The sequence below is a fragment of the Cetorhinus maximus genome, chromosome 15 (assembly GCF_964194155.1).
Source record: "Cetorhinus maximus chromosome 15, sCetMax3.hap1.1, whole genome shotgun sequence".
NCBI lineage: Eukaryota > Metazoa > Chordata > Chondrichthyes > Lamniformes > Cetorhinidae > Cetorhinus > Cetorhinus maximus.
Window position 1 is genome coordinate 14,612,739 of NC_135893.1, and position 15,507 is coordinate 14,628,245.

Genomic DNA, 15,507 nt, shown 5'->3' on the forward strand with positions numbered 1-15,507 from the left:
GCTCTGCCTTAAAAATATTAAAAGACTCTGCTTCTACTGCCTTTTGAGGAAGAATGTTCCAAAGACTCACCACCTCAGAGAAAAAAATTCTCCTAATCTCTGTCCTAAATAAGTGACCCCTTATTTTAAACAGTGAGCCCCAGTTCTTGATTCTCCCACAAGAGGAAACATTCTTCCCACATCCACCCTGTCAAGACCGCTCAGGATCTTAAAGGTTTCAATTTAAGTCGCCTCTTTCTCCAGTTCTTAGAGCACGCAAGAACAAAGTACAAAACTTTGTATAACTTTACTCTCATAGATACTTAGTGGGATTTCATGGACAGATCACTGGCAGACAGGAAGTATGCCGATGGAGTTGAAAGTGCTGTTCAGACACTGAGTGAATAACTCTAAAGTTATTGTTTGAGGTGCTGTTCACAGGGCTTCTGAATAATGAGACATTGATTGCCGAAGTAGGAAACCTTTTTCAATACTAGTCTCAGAGAAAGGGAGTTTTCCACTATTGCCTATGGACAGTCTTAAGTGGATGATTAAATTTTCCCTTTTGAAATCATCAAATATTGCTCTCCTCCAGTGTGTTCTCAAACGCAATTACAAATTCCCTAAGATAAAAACAAAATACTGCGGATGCTGGAAATCTGAAACAAAAACAAAAATACCTGGAAAAACTCAGCAGTTCTGACAGCATCTGCGAAGAGGAATACAGTTAACGTTTTGAGTCCGTATGACTCTTCATCAGAACTAAGAAATATAAAAATGAGGTGAAATATAAGCTGGTTGAGGGGGGTGGGACAGGTAGAGCTGGATAGAGGGCCAGTGATAGGTGGAGCTGAAGAAGAGATTGCCAAAGATGTCATAGACAAAAGGACAAAGGGGTGTTGACGATGGTGATATTAGCTGAGGAATGTGCTAATGATGACATTAAGGGTAGAAAGCCAGACGAGCAAGTGACAGATGGCCTTAGTGGGGGTGGGGTGGGGGGAAGGGATCGAAATAGGCTAAAAGGTGGAGATAAAACAAAGGATGGAAATACATTTAAAAACAATGGAAATAGGTGGGAAAAGAAACATATATATTTAAAAAATTATAAATTATTGGAAAAGGGGGGATCGGAAAGGGGGTGGGGATGGAGGAGAGAGTTCATGATCTGAAGTTGTTGAACTCAATATTAAGTCTGGAAGGCTGTAAAGTGCCGAGGCGGAAGATTGGGTGCTGTTCCTCCAGTTTGCGTTGAGCTTCACTGGAACATTGCAGCAGGCCAAGGACGGACATGTGGGCATGAGAGCAGGGTGGTGTGTTGAAATGACAAGCGACAGTGAGGTCTGGGTCATGCTTGTGGACAGACCGAAGGTGTTCCGCAAAGCGGTTATCCAGTCTGCGTTTGGTCTCTCCAATGTAGAGGAGACCGCACTGGGAGCAGCGAATGCAGTAGACTAAATTGAGGGAAGTGCAAGTGAAATGCGGCTTCACTTGAAAGGAGTGTTTGGGCCCTTGGACGGTGAGGAGAGGGGAAGTAAAGGGGCAGGTGTTGCACCTTCTGCGGTTGCATGGGAAGGTGCCGTGGAAGGGGGTTGAGGTGTAGGGTGTGATGGAGGAGTGGACCAGGGTGTTCCGGAGGGAACAATCCCTGCGGAATGCCGCCGGGGGGGTGAAGGGAAGATGTGTTTGGTGGTGGCATCATGCTGGAGTTGGGTGAAATGGTGGAGGATGATCCTTTGAATGCGGAGACTGGTAGGGTGGTAAGTGAGGACAAGGGGGACCCTATTACGGTTCTGGGAGGGAGAGGAAGATGTGAGGGCGGATGCGCGGGAGATGGGCTGGACACGGTTGAGGGCCCTGTCAACCACCGTGGGTGGAAAACCTCGGTTAAGGAAGAAGGAAGACATGTCAGAGGAACTGTTTTGGAAAGTGGCATCATCAAAACAGGAGCGACGGAGGCGAAGGAACTGAGAGAATGGGATGGAGTCCTTACAGGAAGCGGGGTGTGAGGAGCTGTAGTCGAGGTAGCTGTGGGAGTCGGTAGGCTTGTAATGAATATTGGTGGGCAGTCTATCACCATAAATTGAGACAAAGAGGTCAAGGAAGGGAAAAAAAGTGTCAGTGATGGACCATGTGAAAATGATGGAGGGGTGGAAATTGGAAGCAAAATTAGTAAATTTTTCCAGGTCCAGACGAGAGCATGAAGCTGCACCGAAGCAGTCATTGATGTACCGGAGAAAGAGTTGTGGGAGGGGGCCTGAGTAGGATTGGAACAAGGAATGTTCCACATACCCCATAAAGAGACAGGCATAACTGGGGCCCATGCAGGTACCCATAGCCACAACTTTTATTTGGAGGAAGTGATACGAGTTTAAGGAGAAATTGTTCAGTGAGAGAACAAGTTCAGCCAGACAGAGGAGAGTAGTGGTGGATGGGGATTGTTCAGGCCTCTGTTCAAGGAAGAAGCGGAGAGCCCTCAGACCATCCCGGTGGGGGATGGAGGTGTAGAGGGATTGGACATCCATGGTGAAGAGGAGGCAGTCGGGGCCAGGGAACTGGAAATTGTTGTTATGATGTAGGGTGTCAGCGGAATCGCGGATGTAGGTGGGAAGAGACTGGAAAAGGGGAGAGAGAATGGAGTCAAGAAAGCAAGAAATGAGTTCCGTGGGGCAGGAACAGGCTGACACGATCGGTCTGCCGGGACAGTCCTGTTTGTGGATTTTGGGTAGGAGGTAGAAGCGGGCCGTCCGAGGTTGGGAGACTGAGGTTGGAAGCTGTGGAGGGAATATTTCCAGAGGAGATGAGGTCAGTGACAGCCCTGGAAACAATGGCTTGATGTTCAGTGGTGAGGTCATGGTCCAGGGGGAGGTAGGAGGAAGTGTCTGCGAGTTGCAAATTCTCTACTCTTGCTTTAGACCTGCCATGATACGCCTGTCAACACGATTAATGCTTCTTCACCTCTGCCTTCAATACCTTTCATCTCAGCAAATGTGTCCCATCTTTATCATACCCCTGGTATAGCCCAGATTTTACTCCTTTTAACTACGACAGGTATTGACGCCTGCCAGAAACTTTGTTCCCTTTCCATTGCCTCTGCCATTCTCACCAGCCGTACTATCAGGCTCAACTAGGCCGTTTGTTATCTTGAAGTACTTTGACGTCTACCTGTTTTAAAACCCACATCCTGGCCGCCATCAAGGCATAATCACTGCAATATTGCCAGCTCCCCACCCTTAACTCAGTTCCTTCCTTCTGCTGCTCAAGCCCTTAAATCTGCTGTTGTCATTTCCAGGTGACTTCTTCCAACATTGTGTCCTTGCTGGCCCTTCCAGCTTCCTCTTTTCACAAACTTCAAGTTCTCTCGGGCTCTCGTGCACATGTCTTATCCTGCACAAAGTGCTGCTCATTGATTACTCACATCCTTGCTGACATGGTATGGCACCGTGTTCATCAAAGTGCTAAACTTCAAATCTTGGTTCATGTACAAATCTGTGTGGTGTTGTCCTAAAATATCTCTGTAATCTCTTCTAATCCTATAATTCCCTCTAAATATTCAATTCCTCTGTGGATCCTCGTGCCTTCCCATGTTTGGGAACAGAGCCCTCATCACCTCTTGTCTCAACATTTTTTGGAGACTACCTCAAAATCCATCTTCTATTTAACTTTCTTTCACTCATTCTAATACCTCTTCCTGGCTTGAAGACTGTTTTCCTTATCAATATTTTTCTTTCGGTTATATGTTGTCTTTCTTTAGATTACAAATACAGGTTGTCACTCTAGCTCACCTTGTTGATGTCACCCAACTTCACTGACCAGAGATTTGTGGCGATAACCTATAAAATGAACATTGCTATAAAATTATTTGTTTTGAAAGCTTCTTTAAGGCATGCTTTTGGAAGGAGTTGATTCCCTTTTGAATCTGACCAGTAAAGCAAGAGATTAGGAAGGCAAATGGCATGTAGACCTTAATTGCAAGAGGATTTGAGTTTAGGAGCAAACAACTTTTGCTACAATTGTATAGAGCTTTAGTAAGACTGCACCTGAGTATTGTATACAGTTTTGGTCTCCTTACCTAAGGAAGGATATACATGCCATAGAGGGAGAGCATCAAAGGTTCACCAGACCGATCAGGGATGGTGATATTGAGGAGATGGGGCCTATTTTCTCTAGAGTTTAGAAGAATGAGAGGTGCTCTCATTGAAGCATACAAAATTCTCAAGGGGTTTTACAGGGTAGATGCGGGAAGGATGTTTCCCCTGGTTTTTTTGGTTGCGGCGGTGGGGGGTGGGGGGTGCACAGTTTCAGAATAAGGAGCAGGACATTTAGGATTGAGATGAGGAGGAATTTCTTCAGTCTGGTGAATCTTTGGAATTGAAAGGGCTGTGGAAGCTCAGTCATTGAGTATATTCAAGACTGAGATCGATAGATTTCTAGATATTAAAGATATCAAGGGATATGGTGATTGTTTGAGAAAATGGCATTGACGTAGAAGATCAGCCATGATCTAGTTGAATGTGGAACAGGCTTGAGGGGCCGAATGGCCTACTCCGATTTCCTATGTTGTTCTTATATACACAGGAGCATCTAGAATCATTTTTGGCATTAGAAAATTGCTGTTCATCCAAAACCGTACTTTGACACATTCATATGATGCCTGATATGAGTTAACTATCTTTACAATAAGAATGCTTCAGCGGTGCACCTTTTTAGGAAAGAACAATTTGACACAATTGCATTGCCTAAATGTAATTTAGACAGCCTTCAGAACCCCTGGAATGTAAATGCATTTTGTAGGTTTTCAGTAAAGATTGCACCAACGTGGCTGATGCACATTTGTAGCCAAGTTGGTGGTGGACACTGCCGTTCTGTATCTAAAGATAGAGCACAGCGTTAATAATAGATATGTGTACTTGCCAATAAATTGTTGCACAAATTCCTAGTGCGCTGTAAGCAATCTGCGATTTAAAATTTTGTCTTGTGGCAGTTAATACTGAGTGTGTTTGCCAATCAGGATGTGAACTTACTCCATAAATGTAATTTTTCTCATAGCTCACCAATAATGTAATGTGCTGTTTCTGTACATGTAGTGGAATGGTACAGGTTTGAATGATTTATGTACTGAGTTAAGTGCATCCGAACAGATAACAGGGTTGGAACACATGGCCTTGACATACCTATGCTCTAAAGAGTATAAATTTATTAGACTTCTGGCATTCGTAGAATTAAATAGAATTTGCAGCACAGAAACTGACTGTTCAGCCCAGCAGATCCATACTGACGTTGACACAGCCCCCACCCACCCTAATTCATCAAACTCTATTAACATAGCCTTCTAAGCTTTTCACCTTCATGTACATATCTCGCTTCCCCTTAAATGCATCTTTGCTATTTATCTCAGCTACTGCTTGTGATAGCAAATTCCACATTCTAACTGCTCTCTAGATCATATAATTACATAATGATCTGTGCTGGACAATGTGGAAGTTAGGCGTATACAGGATTAGGCTTGACTCTGTACTCAATGGTCAACTATCTTGTTAACACTTGCTAGATAGCCATATGAGGGCTGCTGGCATCTGTGAACACGAGTTGCTGATTTTGTGGGAAGCAGTGAGTTAAACATAGTAGTTTACACACAATTTAAAACAAATAAAATACTTCAGTCTAAAGGAGGATCTGACCTGAAATGTTTGTGTTCTCTATCAGCACTATCTGTATTTGGTTAAAATACTTTTTATTTTGTTATAATATGTATTGCTCTGAAATATTTCTGATTTAGATCCATTGATTTCTAGAAATTAATTCACTTTGTCCTATTTCTTCAATCCGTTTCCTGAACAGTGTTGCCTTGCTGTCTGTTTTCATTCACTGGTGAATGTGATTTAGTGATTCCTTCAAATGTTTGGTCCTAGTTTTTAATTGTGCATTCCATTTTTTTTTTGAAACTCATATTTTGCCTGTGATTTGGAGCGTGCTGCTGAATTCCTTCTCATAGCTCGCAGGCCTTGCTAATGTTCAATCTGAGGATTGATTCTCTTACTGCTCATTCATTGGCAAGCTGTTGACGAGGCTCTTTGAAAGAAGAAAATTGTGCTTGGCATGTGAAATTTTATATCCTGTAATAGCTAACAAATAGGTTTGTCTGAATTTGAATATAATTGTTGTAGATTGATATTGGCTGGGTATGCAATGATGATTTTGTCCTGTTGTATTTCCATGTGCATTGATTTTGCAGCTCTGGGATGGATTTTCCTTGTATTCTTAAGGCAGTAAAGTTTGCAATTACTGCTGTACTAAACTATATTTCAGTTACTGTGTTGTGCTATCTAATTAATATTATGTGGAATTACTTTAATATTGTGTTCTACTCCAGAAGAAATATTAAAGTCTCCACTTTCAAATATCAAAATAATATTGTCTCTAACTACATGTTATAGTCCAGTCCTATGAAATCTATCTTAGTGCTTCCTGGTTTTATAAAGGTAATCAACCTCAAATTCTGAGTGTTTTCTTGCACAAGTTGGGAGAAAAGGCTTATTTGAGGGTTATGGAATAAAATTGCTGTTGCTCTGTAGTTACTTGTCGTCTTCCCAGGAGATCAAGTTTCTGTCCTATTGGAATTGAAAGGAACAGGCTAGGAGACCTTAAGATATTGCAGCCTCCAGTTTTTAAAGGTGTAGATGTTGCTGCCTTTTCTAGTGCTCTCTTCGCAGTTCTTGTTTGCAGACTGACTGGTTTCCCCCGATTCTTGGAGTAATAACGTGCTCTGTAGTCAGTTTTGGTCACATGACCAATACTTATATTGTGCACCCTGAGTAAATTGACATTAGAAGTCAATTGCAACACAATGGAGAATAGATGGGGGCTATTCACACTTCGGTGAACCGGTTTCTCTACAGCCTTCTTTATGTTTTGAATTCCGAGACGGGGAGTCTGGAAGTCAATTGATTTTGAATTTTGGATAGGTCCACAAACAACAGAAAATGCAATTCCACAGATGGTTTTCGTCTTGGTTCCTCCATTCAAGGAAGCACCCTACTCATGGATTCAATTAGGAACTTCCCAGAGACCTGACGTTCCAAAAGTCACTTGACCTTTAGCAGTCACCTTAGCAGCCTTTTAATGTCCATTCTAAAAGAAAGGACAGTTCCATAAAATTCTACACCGAATACGGTCCATGTTTAAAGTTATGAATATGACATGCCTTTGCTAGGCATGACACCGCCAAAAGTCAAAATCAAATGAACAAATTATGGGGCACTGAATAGATAAAGAGTGAAAGAGCAAGTTGAATCTAAAAAAGATATATGAAATACTTAAATATTAAATGTAGGACAAAAGGGGATACCAGGGACTTGGGAAAGTGGTTTTTCAAAATAAAATTGAGGCAAAGCAAAGTTACAAAATAAAATTACTAAGGAATGCTAACAAAGACCCACAGTATATTTGTAGTCAAATTAATATCTTCATTGCAACAGGACTACTTTAAAACAGGATTTCTAGTTATTCATTCACTAAAGATTTTGACGGAATCACAACTTCTCACTCTGGTAAAAGCTCCATAAAGCTGTCCATGTGTAAAACAGGCCTAGAACTATTGTTAGAGTAACATCTCTCAATACGGAGGTTTTCTTTTGTTAAGTGGAAAAACGTAGCATGGTCTGGACATGTAGGTGCTACCCTGAGAATTTTTTTAAAAGGTCATAAGTTCGCCTTGGAACTGTAACCAAGGAGGCCGCTTCCAAGAAATCACCTGACCTATAAGTCACTTGAGAAAGAGTTGTTTGTTTGAACTGCAAAGCACTTGTAAATAAAGCTAGGAGACAAAAAAGGCAGTCGCATGGGAGAGAGGGAAAAAACTTAAATTGTGAACCTGCTTGTTTGGAAGACAGTCTTGTTGGAGAGCAAGTTAAGGAAAGAGTCTACCTTGACTGGCTTCCCTTCTCTCTACATTGCCTAAAATTGTGTGGGGCTATCAACCTGTAGCCAGAGAACCCTCATCCAAGTGTTGCCAGTCTGCATTTGGACCTGCAACACTGAGACCAGTGGTGAGAACTTCCAGGCATCCACCAGGACCAGTGGCCTGTCTTCATACGAGAGAGCCCCAGGTCGACAGCGTTGAGACCCTGCGGACATATCCTTGATGTTATTATGTCCATCTCTGCAGAGAGACCCTATCTGTTTCTGTTTGTCCTTTTTTTGTGTGTCTGTGTGTACTGGGGGCAGTTCCTTAGTTCTTCTTTTAGGAAGAGATAGCTACTTATACTTCCCAATTACAATTGTGTGTTAAACACTACTTCCGGCTTGTTAAAAGAAGTTTTGTTTTAAAAATAAATTAATCATTGAGCTTTTGAAAGAAGCCTGGTCAGAGTCTTCTTCTGGGTACAAGAGGTATAGGTATACAATTGGCCATTTTGGTGAGAAAATTAAACATTTAAGTTAATGGTTCAGCCTGCAGAGTAGTGGGGCTTGATCATTCATGCACTCCTCCCATCCTGGTCATAACAATATAAATATAAATTTTGTCAATAATCTGGCCTTAAGACGTGCATTTTCTATGATTATAACAAGTCTAATTGGGAGCTGTTTTTTCCTGAGTTGAAAAGGCAGGTTTACATCTGATAGGCTCTCACTATTTCCTTGAAATTTGTCCCTTATAATTTCAACATCTACCATCCAAGAAAACAGCTTCCTAACTACTAATCTTGTTCTATGTCAAAGTCCTTGTTTCAGATTCACATTTCTTGGCAACATTATAGCTGCTCCTTCCTTGAGTCTAGGTTTGTGTGGTGGCATGCCCATTGGAGTTAGACTGTGTAGAAACTCTGGAGGGTACAGACTTTTATCATCTTTGTCTATAAAATTGACGCTGATGTATTATTTTAATACACCTGATAGCTTTTCTAAAACCCTTTCATTAAAATCTAGTGAACCCTCATTTTTAGCACAGCTCACTTTGAATAATTTGTATCAAAATATTACCTTGTCATTTTGCTGTACTTGATCAATTCCACCATCTCATCCACTGCTCCCATGCCATTCTATCCTTCCTGTACAGTCTCCCTCATGCCATCCCCATCCATCCTATCAATCCCATCCCACCTCTTGGGGAAACAGCCTCTCCAGCTAAGGTAACTTCCACTGTATTTGTTCACCTCCAAAACCCCCTCATCCCATCACTGTAGCTAACCATTGCAGCTGCAAGTGCATCATGAGCTCCAGTCTTCTGTGCATTCCAAGTGGTGGTGATGAATAAACCCACCAACAGACGTGTCCCTTATTGATCAGTCAAAACAGCCTAGACAGGCAAAAACTGACTAATATTATTATAGATAAAAATAAATTAAGAATGTTCTGTGGGCACAAATAAAAAATCAAAATTTAATGTAGGGATAGGACCACAAGACTGAACATGATGTAGCTCACAGGAAATGTCAGACAAATGACTACTTTGCTTCAATTTTTAACCAAAATAGCCAAGAAATTAGACACAACTAGAGAATGAGCTTAAAAAGAATATTAATACAATTGGGAAAGAAAGGGAGAACATAATTGACAAATTAGCAAAACCAAAATGATAAACGTGATTGAACTCTTTGAAGAGGTACTGGAAGGAATAGAAAAGGATAATACATTTTGGATTTTCAAAAGGTGTTTGATTAGGCATTGTACTATAGGCTTATGACAAATGTTTGGTCATGTGGAGTGGGGGACGGGGTTGGGTAGGGTGCAAATAGATTAATGAATAGAAAATTGGCTTTTAAAATAGAATGCAGAGAGCATGGATAAAGGGCAGTTACTCAGATTGAAGGAAGGTAGAAAACAGTTTTGCACTAGGATGAGTGTTGGGATCATTGTTCATAATTTACATTAACGATTTGGGAACAAATTGGTACCATGTACCAATTTTGATATGAACTAAACTGAAGAGTATAGCTAACACTTGAGGAAGAAGGCAGCATAACACAAGAAGTCATTAGAAAGCTTTCAAACTAGGGAGTTAAGTGCCATATGAATTTTAACATAGCTAAAGTGAGGTGATGCACTTTGGTAAGAAAAAAAGAAACATCATATACAGTTTCAAAAATGCAAATCTGAATAGGGGAAATCTATGGATGCAGGTGAACAACCTACTGAAAGCAACATTGCAGGTTAGCAAAAAACAATGCTAACAAAGCAGTGAAGTTTATTTCTGTGAGTATAGAATTCAAAAGTAGAAATGTCATGCATTGGACTCTGGCCAAGTTGGACTTCAGTACTGTGCACAGTTCTGGTCTATGCTATAAAAAAGATGTCGAAGCAATGGAGAACATGCATATTTTTAAAAAAAAATTATAAGGGTGGTATCAAAACTGAAAAATTGCAGCTCTCTGGAAAGATTGAACAGGTTTGGACTTATTTCTTTAGAAAAGAGAAGATTTGGAGGTTACTTCATCAAAGTCTTCAAAATCATGAATGCATTAGACAGCCATAGATGACGAGAGAATGTTACCTAGCCACTGGCGCAGACAAGTTAGTGCTTATTGGTGCTGTTCCCAAGCCTGGATAAATGGGGAGAGTTAGAGCATCCAGCTGTAAGACTACCCGGTAAATCCAAATGATGGTTGATATGAATGGAAATGGCACTCACGTTAGGGCTTTCCCTGCAAGTGACATGCAGGGTCCCTGCCTGAACCCTTGAGGAATGACGAAGGGTAACCATCCAATGGACAAGGATGACTAAAGAAGAAAGCCTGAAGGGGAGGTGAAAAGATGACTGAACTCAAAATAGTAAGTCTAAATGACTTGCTGTTTTGTAGCCTGACAGGGAGAAGCAATGCAGTTATTGACCTGATGGTGAGAAAGGGAATACAAATCATGGCTCTCCAGGAAACAAAATGGAAGGGCAGCAAAGCAAGAGAAACTGGTACTGGTTTTAAACTTTACAACCATGGACAGGATGGGAGAAGAAATGGGTGTTGGAATAGTACTAAGCAAGGAAATGAAAGACACGGTGCTGGCAATAAGCAGAATCAGTGACAGAATCACCAAAGTAAAGCAAAAAATCGGGGGTGAAATGTCGTTCTGCATCATAGCGCATGTGGACCGAGAAAAAAGAAGATTTCTAGAAACAGATGGACAACACAATAAAAACAATACCAAGCAGTGACAGGCTAGTGGTGGCAGGTGCCCTAAATGTGGGAGAGAAAGAGCAGGATACAATGTTACACCATGGTGAACATGATTTTGGAGAAGCAAATGAAGAAGGAGCTGAGATCCTGGAGTTTGATATGTCATAGTAATGCTAAACATCTGGTACCAAAAATGTGGAAACCACCTTTTAATCTACAACAGTGGTGGTAGAGAAACACAGCTAGACTACATCATGGTTAGCAAAGAACTGCAAAGCCTTCCCAAGCGAAGCACTGACCACCCAACATAGAGTGCTAATGGCAGAGCTGATTGCCACCATTTTGTTTTCTTTGCAGACAAAAGGTAGACAGAACATGAGGTGCTGGAAGCTCAAAGATCCTCAAGTGAAGGGTGAGTTCAGAGAGCAGATGGAGAGACAGCTAAGAGAAATAGAAGTTGTTATGACAGACTGGTGAAACCTGGTGGAAAATTTGAATAGGAAAACTGGCAAAAGGGTTTGAAAGATCATCAGGGGGGAGAAAGGCTGGAAAGGAAACTTGGTGGTGGAATGAAAACGCAGTGCAGTAAAAGAAAAGAAGGAACTGTTTAAGATGTGGAAATAAGGTTCAAAGAAGATAAAGAACAGTATGAAAAGGAATGCAAAGAAAGTATTTGCTAGAGAAAGATCCCTGGCCATGCAAGAAATATCAAAGTCTGGATACCAAAGAGGGACAATAAGATATCTTCAAAATAGCAGCTCCTAAAAATTGGTTAACAAAATACGTAGGAAATATACTATCATGGACAGAATTTGTGTTTTATTATTGTCCGTAATTGAAATGTTTTAATGTGGGAGTTTAGTGTGTATTTCCTATTTCCTGCCCCTCAGAGTGGTTGTTCCAATTTAAATAATTTCCAGGAGCAAGCTTTTCTGAATTTTAAAAATAAAGATTATTTATTGTCTGAGGTTTTAATGTGATGGCTCTCCCACACAACCACACACAAAGATGAGATGCAGATGAAAAAGAAAAACATATAGTTACAAGTTCTAATCATTTCAGTCTCTTTTGTAGCAGGCCTGTAGTTTCTTAGTCGAATTGATCCTTTAGTTGGAGTGGAGGCCTTGAAATGGAGAGTAGTTTCAGTAAATTGCAATGCTTTTCATAGTTTAAATTCCAGGAGGCTGGTTCTCGGGTTATTTTGAAGCCTGAACGGGTTTGGGGGAGATTTCTTTTACCTCTTTCAAGGTATAGTTGTTTAACATTGGCTGTGTTGTCTTGTAGCTGGTTAAATGGCTTTTCAGATGTTGTTTCTGAATATTCTGATCTGAACAGACTCTGCTGTAATTTTTTTTTAAAAATGAGGAACAAGTATGGCTGCCTTAAATCGTGTGACCAATTAGAAGTTCAAAGTCATCTTTAAAAAAAGAGGTAGCTGATTGTTTTTCTTCACATCGTGTTTTTTGACTTTCACACATTGAGAGCTGTTGAGACAGCCATGGTGGTATTAATTGAGTGACCCATTCAACTCAAATTACCCTTTGTTCTATTAATTGAAGGCATTCAATGTGTTACATTGGCTCTCTGGCCCAGGATGACGAGTTACCTGATATGTGATGGTCTTGTTCTGTTTATAGTTCATCTGTAAAAGGATTCAAGTTTCATAAGTGGCTGGGAATGTTCATATTTTAATGAGATATTTGCTCAAGTTTCAGTTCAATCTGGAGTTGATAATGTCAGTCACATGATATGTTGTCAGCCATCTTTAAAAACTGAAACAAAACCAGAAAATGATGGAAAAACTTGGGTCCAGCAGCATCTGTGGAGAGAGAAACAGAGTTAACATTTCGAGTCCATATGACCCTTCTTCAGAGCTCTGATGGGTCATACAGACTTGAAATGTCAACTCTGTTTCTCTCTGTACAGATGCTGCTAGACCTGAGTTTTTCCAGCATTTTCTGTTTTTGTTTCAGATTTCCAGCATCCGCAGCATTTTGCTTTCATCTGTTTAAAAAATATATAGTTTTAAAATTTGTAAAATGTATTGAGCATGACAATACATACAATCAAGGATGTAGATGGAGTAACCTTGGTGAAATAGGATGAAAACCAAGAGGTGGGGCCAATACTTTAACTGGCTAGTGAATGAAGAAAACCAGGGAACGTAGAAGTAGCAGCTGCAAATCAAAGAACGACAGCTAGCATCAATCTGGAAGAAATCAGAACAGCATTGAAAGGAATGAAAAATTACAAAGCAACACCACCAGGTGAGATACCAGCAGAAGTGTGGACCTGCCTAGGTGAATATTGGGTCTGGGGTCCTGACATTCAAGATTGCAAAAACTATAGAGGAATTAAATTCCTACCACATTCCTTCAAGATATGGGAGAGAGTCATGGACCAGCGATTGAGAAAAATTATGGAAATCCATGAAGGTCAATTGGAATTCAGACTGGGGAGAAGCACCACCGATGCCATTTTATTTTGAGACAAGTGAAGGAGAAATATCGGGAGGGCTAATGCAACATGAAGATCGTATTCATTAATCTAGAGAAGGCTAATGATTGGGAGCCTAGGGAGGAAGACTGGAGATATGCTAGAATTTTTGTCGTTCCTGAGGAGAAGTACATATAAATATTACAGGTCATGAAGAAGGAGTGCCAGACAAGAGTAAAAAGCAGTGTGGGGGAAAGAGAGAGTTTCAAAGGATTATACCATTAATCGGCACTGAGCCCCTTCTTCCTGAGTCATGGATGTTCTAACTGAGCAAATGAGATGTGAAGTGCCCTGGTCAATGATGTTTACAGATGACATTGAGCCATGTGGTGGGGTTGCTGAGAACGGCTAGCATCAATCTGGAAGAAATCAGAACAGCATTGAAAGGAATGAAAAATGACAAAGCAGTACCATGAGATGAGATACCAGCAGAAGTATGGACCTGCCTGGAGAACTGGAGAAAAACACTGGAAGCCAGGGTTATGAAGATCAGCAGACCAAAAACCCAATTTATGTACTGTCAATTTGAGGATGAAATGTGGTGAGACGAGTAATGGAGATAGGACTACCAGCAAGTAGGAGAAGAGAAAGGCCTAAGACCAGATGGAAAGATGTGGTGGCACGAGACTTGAATGTAGCAAGATAGGAAGAGGAATGGGTGACTGACACGAGGAGATGCAGAAGGGTTATCAACCAGCGTTGTGGCGACCTCAGATAAAATGGGAGAAGCAGAAAGAAGTGGAGCAAATATTTCCTCTTATGGAAGAATTTAAAACTTGGGGCCACAAATACAAGATAGTCATTAATACATCCAAAAGGGAACAAAAACTTTACTAGAATTTTTAGAACCTGGAACTTTGTGCTACTGGAAGTGGTTGGGGCAAATAGCTTAGATGCTTTCAAAAGGAAACCACCCAAGTACATGGGTGGAAAAGCAACTCAAAGATATGCTGAAATGATGTTGTGAAGCATAAACAACAGACTAGTTGGGCCAAATGGCCTGTTTGTGTTGTATATTCTATGTAACTCTGAAAATCAAACTACGCTACAGTGCATATCAAGAGTGCATACTTGTAACTGCATAAGATGCACACTTGTGGCCTCTGTGATGATGGCTTAGCAGGTTCACACAAACTGAGGCATATGGATCATGAAGGTCTTCCATTGAATACTGGAACTGAATTGACTGATCTTGGCTTGGGTGGTATTGATACAATGCAGTTGATCTAATTTAGAGAGGAAATTAGGTACATGGTTGCTATTCAGTAATTGCAACTCAAATTGCACACTTATGGAGGTTGTGGGAATGCAGAATTACATTTGAATATATTGGTCTGCCTTCATGATTAATGGCCAGTTAAGCAAGTATGGATGGGTGATTGGCACCTGTGAAACTATAATGTAATTTGGAGGGAGAAAGGTGACAAAAAATAAGTCTGTTCTCACAAATGAACAAATGGTTTAGTTTTTCCTCTAAAATGGGATGTATATTAAAGATGAATATAATGGACCTGGGGAATGGTGGGTGATATGGTTGGAAAAGCTTAATATTGGGAAGAAAATGGGGCATTTAAAAAAAAACCATATCCCTGCATTGCTCACTGCTTTCTTATATTTTCCTACCCCTACTTAGCCATACAATCAAAAGGAAGTGACTGACTTCAGAAATCTGAACTCAAATTTTCTGATGTTATTTTAAAGCCAGTGTTAACCTGTACAAAAATAAATTGTATAAACTGCTTAAGTAATGCTGACAGAAATCTAGCCGATTGTGTGAGGGGGATTCGGGGTATGAAGCACATGCGAGCAGACCATGACCTGGCGCATTGTACTCCAATTTCTTTAGGAATCGCCAAAGAATTTTTCTCCTGGATGCCTTGTATTTCTACTGCATCCACTGTAATAATGTAGCATTACAGTG

The 15,507-nt window shown here is 40.7% G+C and overlaps 1 protein-coding gene across 4 annotated transcripts in view; it reads left to right on the forward strand.

Annotated features, from left to right (window-relative positions):
- prkcz (protein kinase C, zeta) overlaps positions 1 to 15,507 on the forward strand; it is a 555,970-nt gene that overhangs the window by 9,297 nt on the left and 531,166 nt on the right. The gene's annotated exons all lie outside the window — the stretch shown is intronic.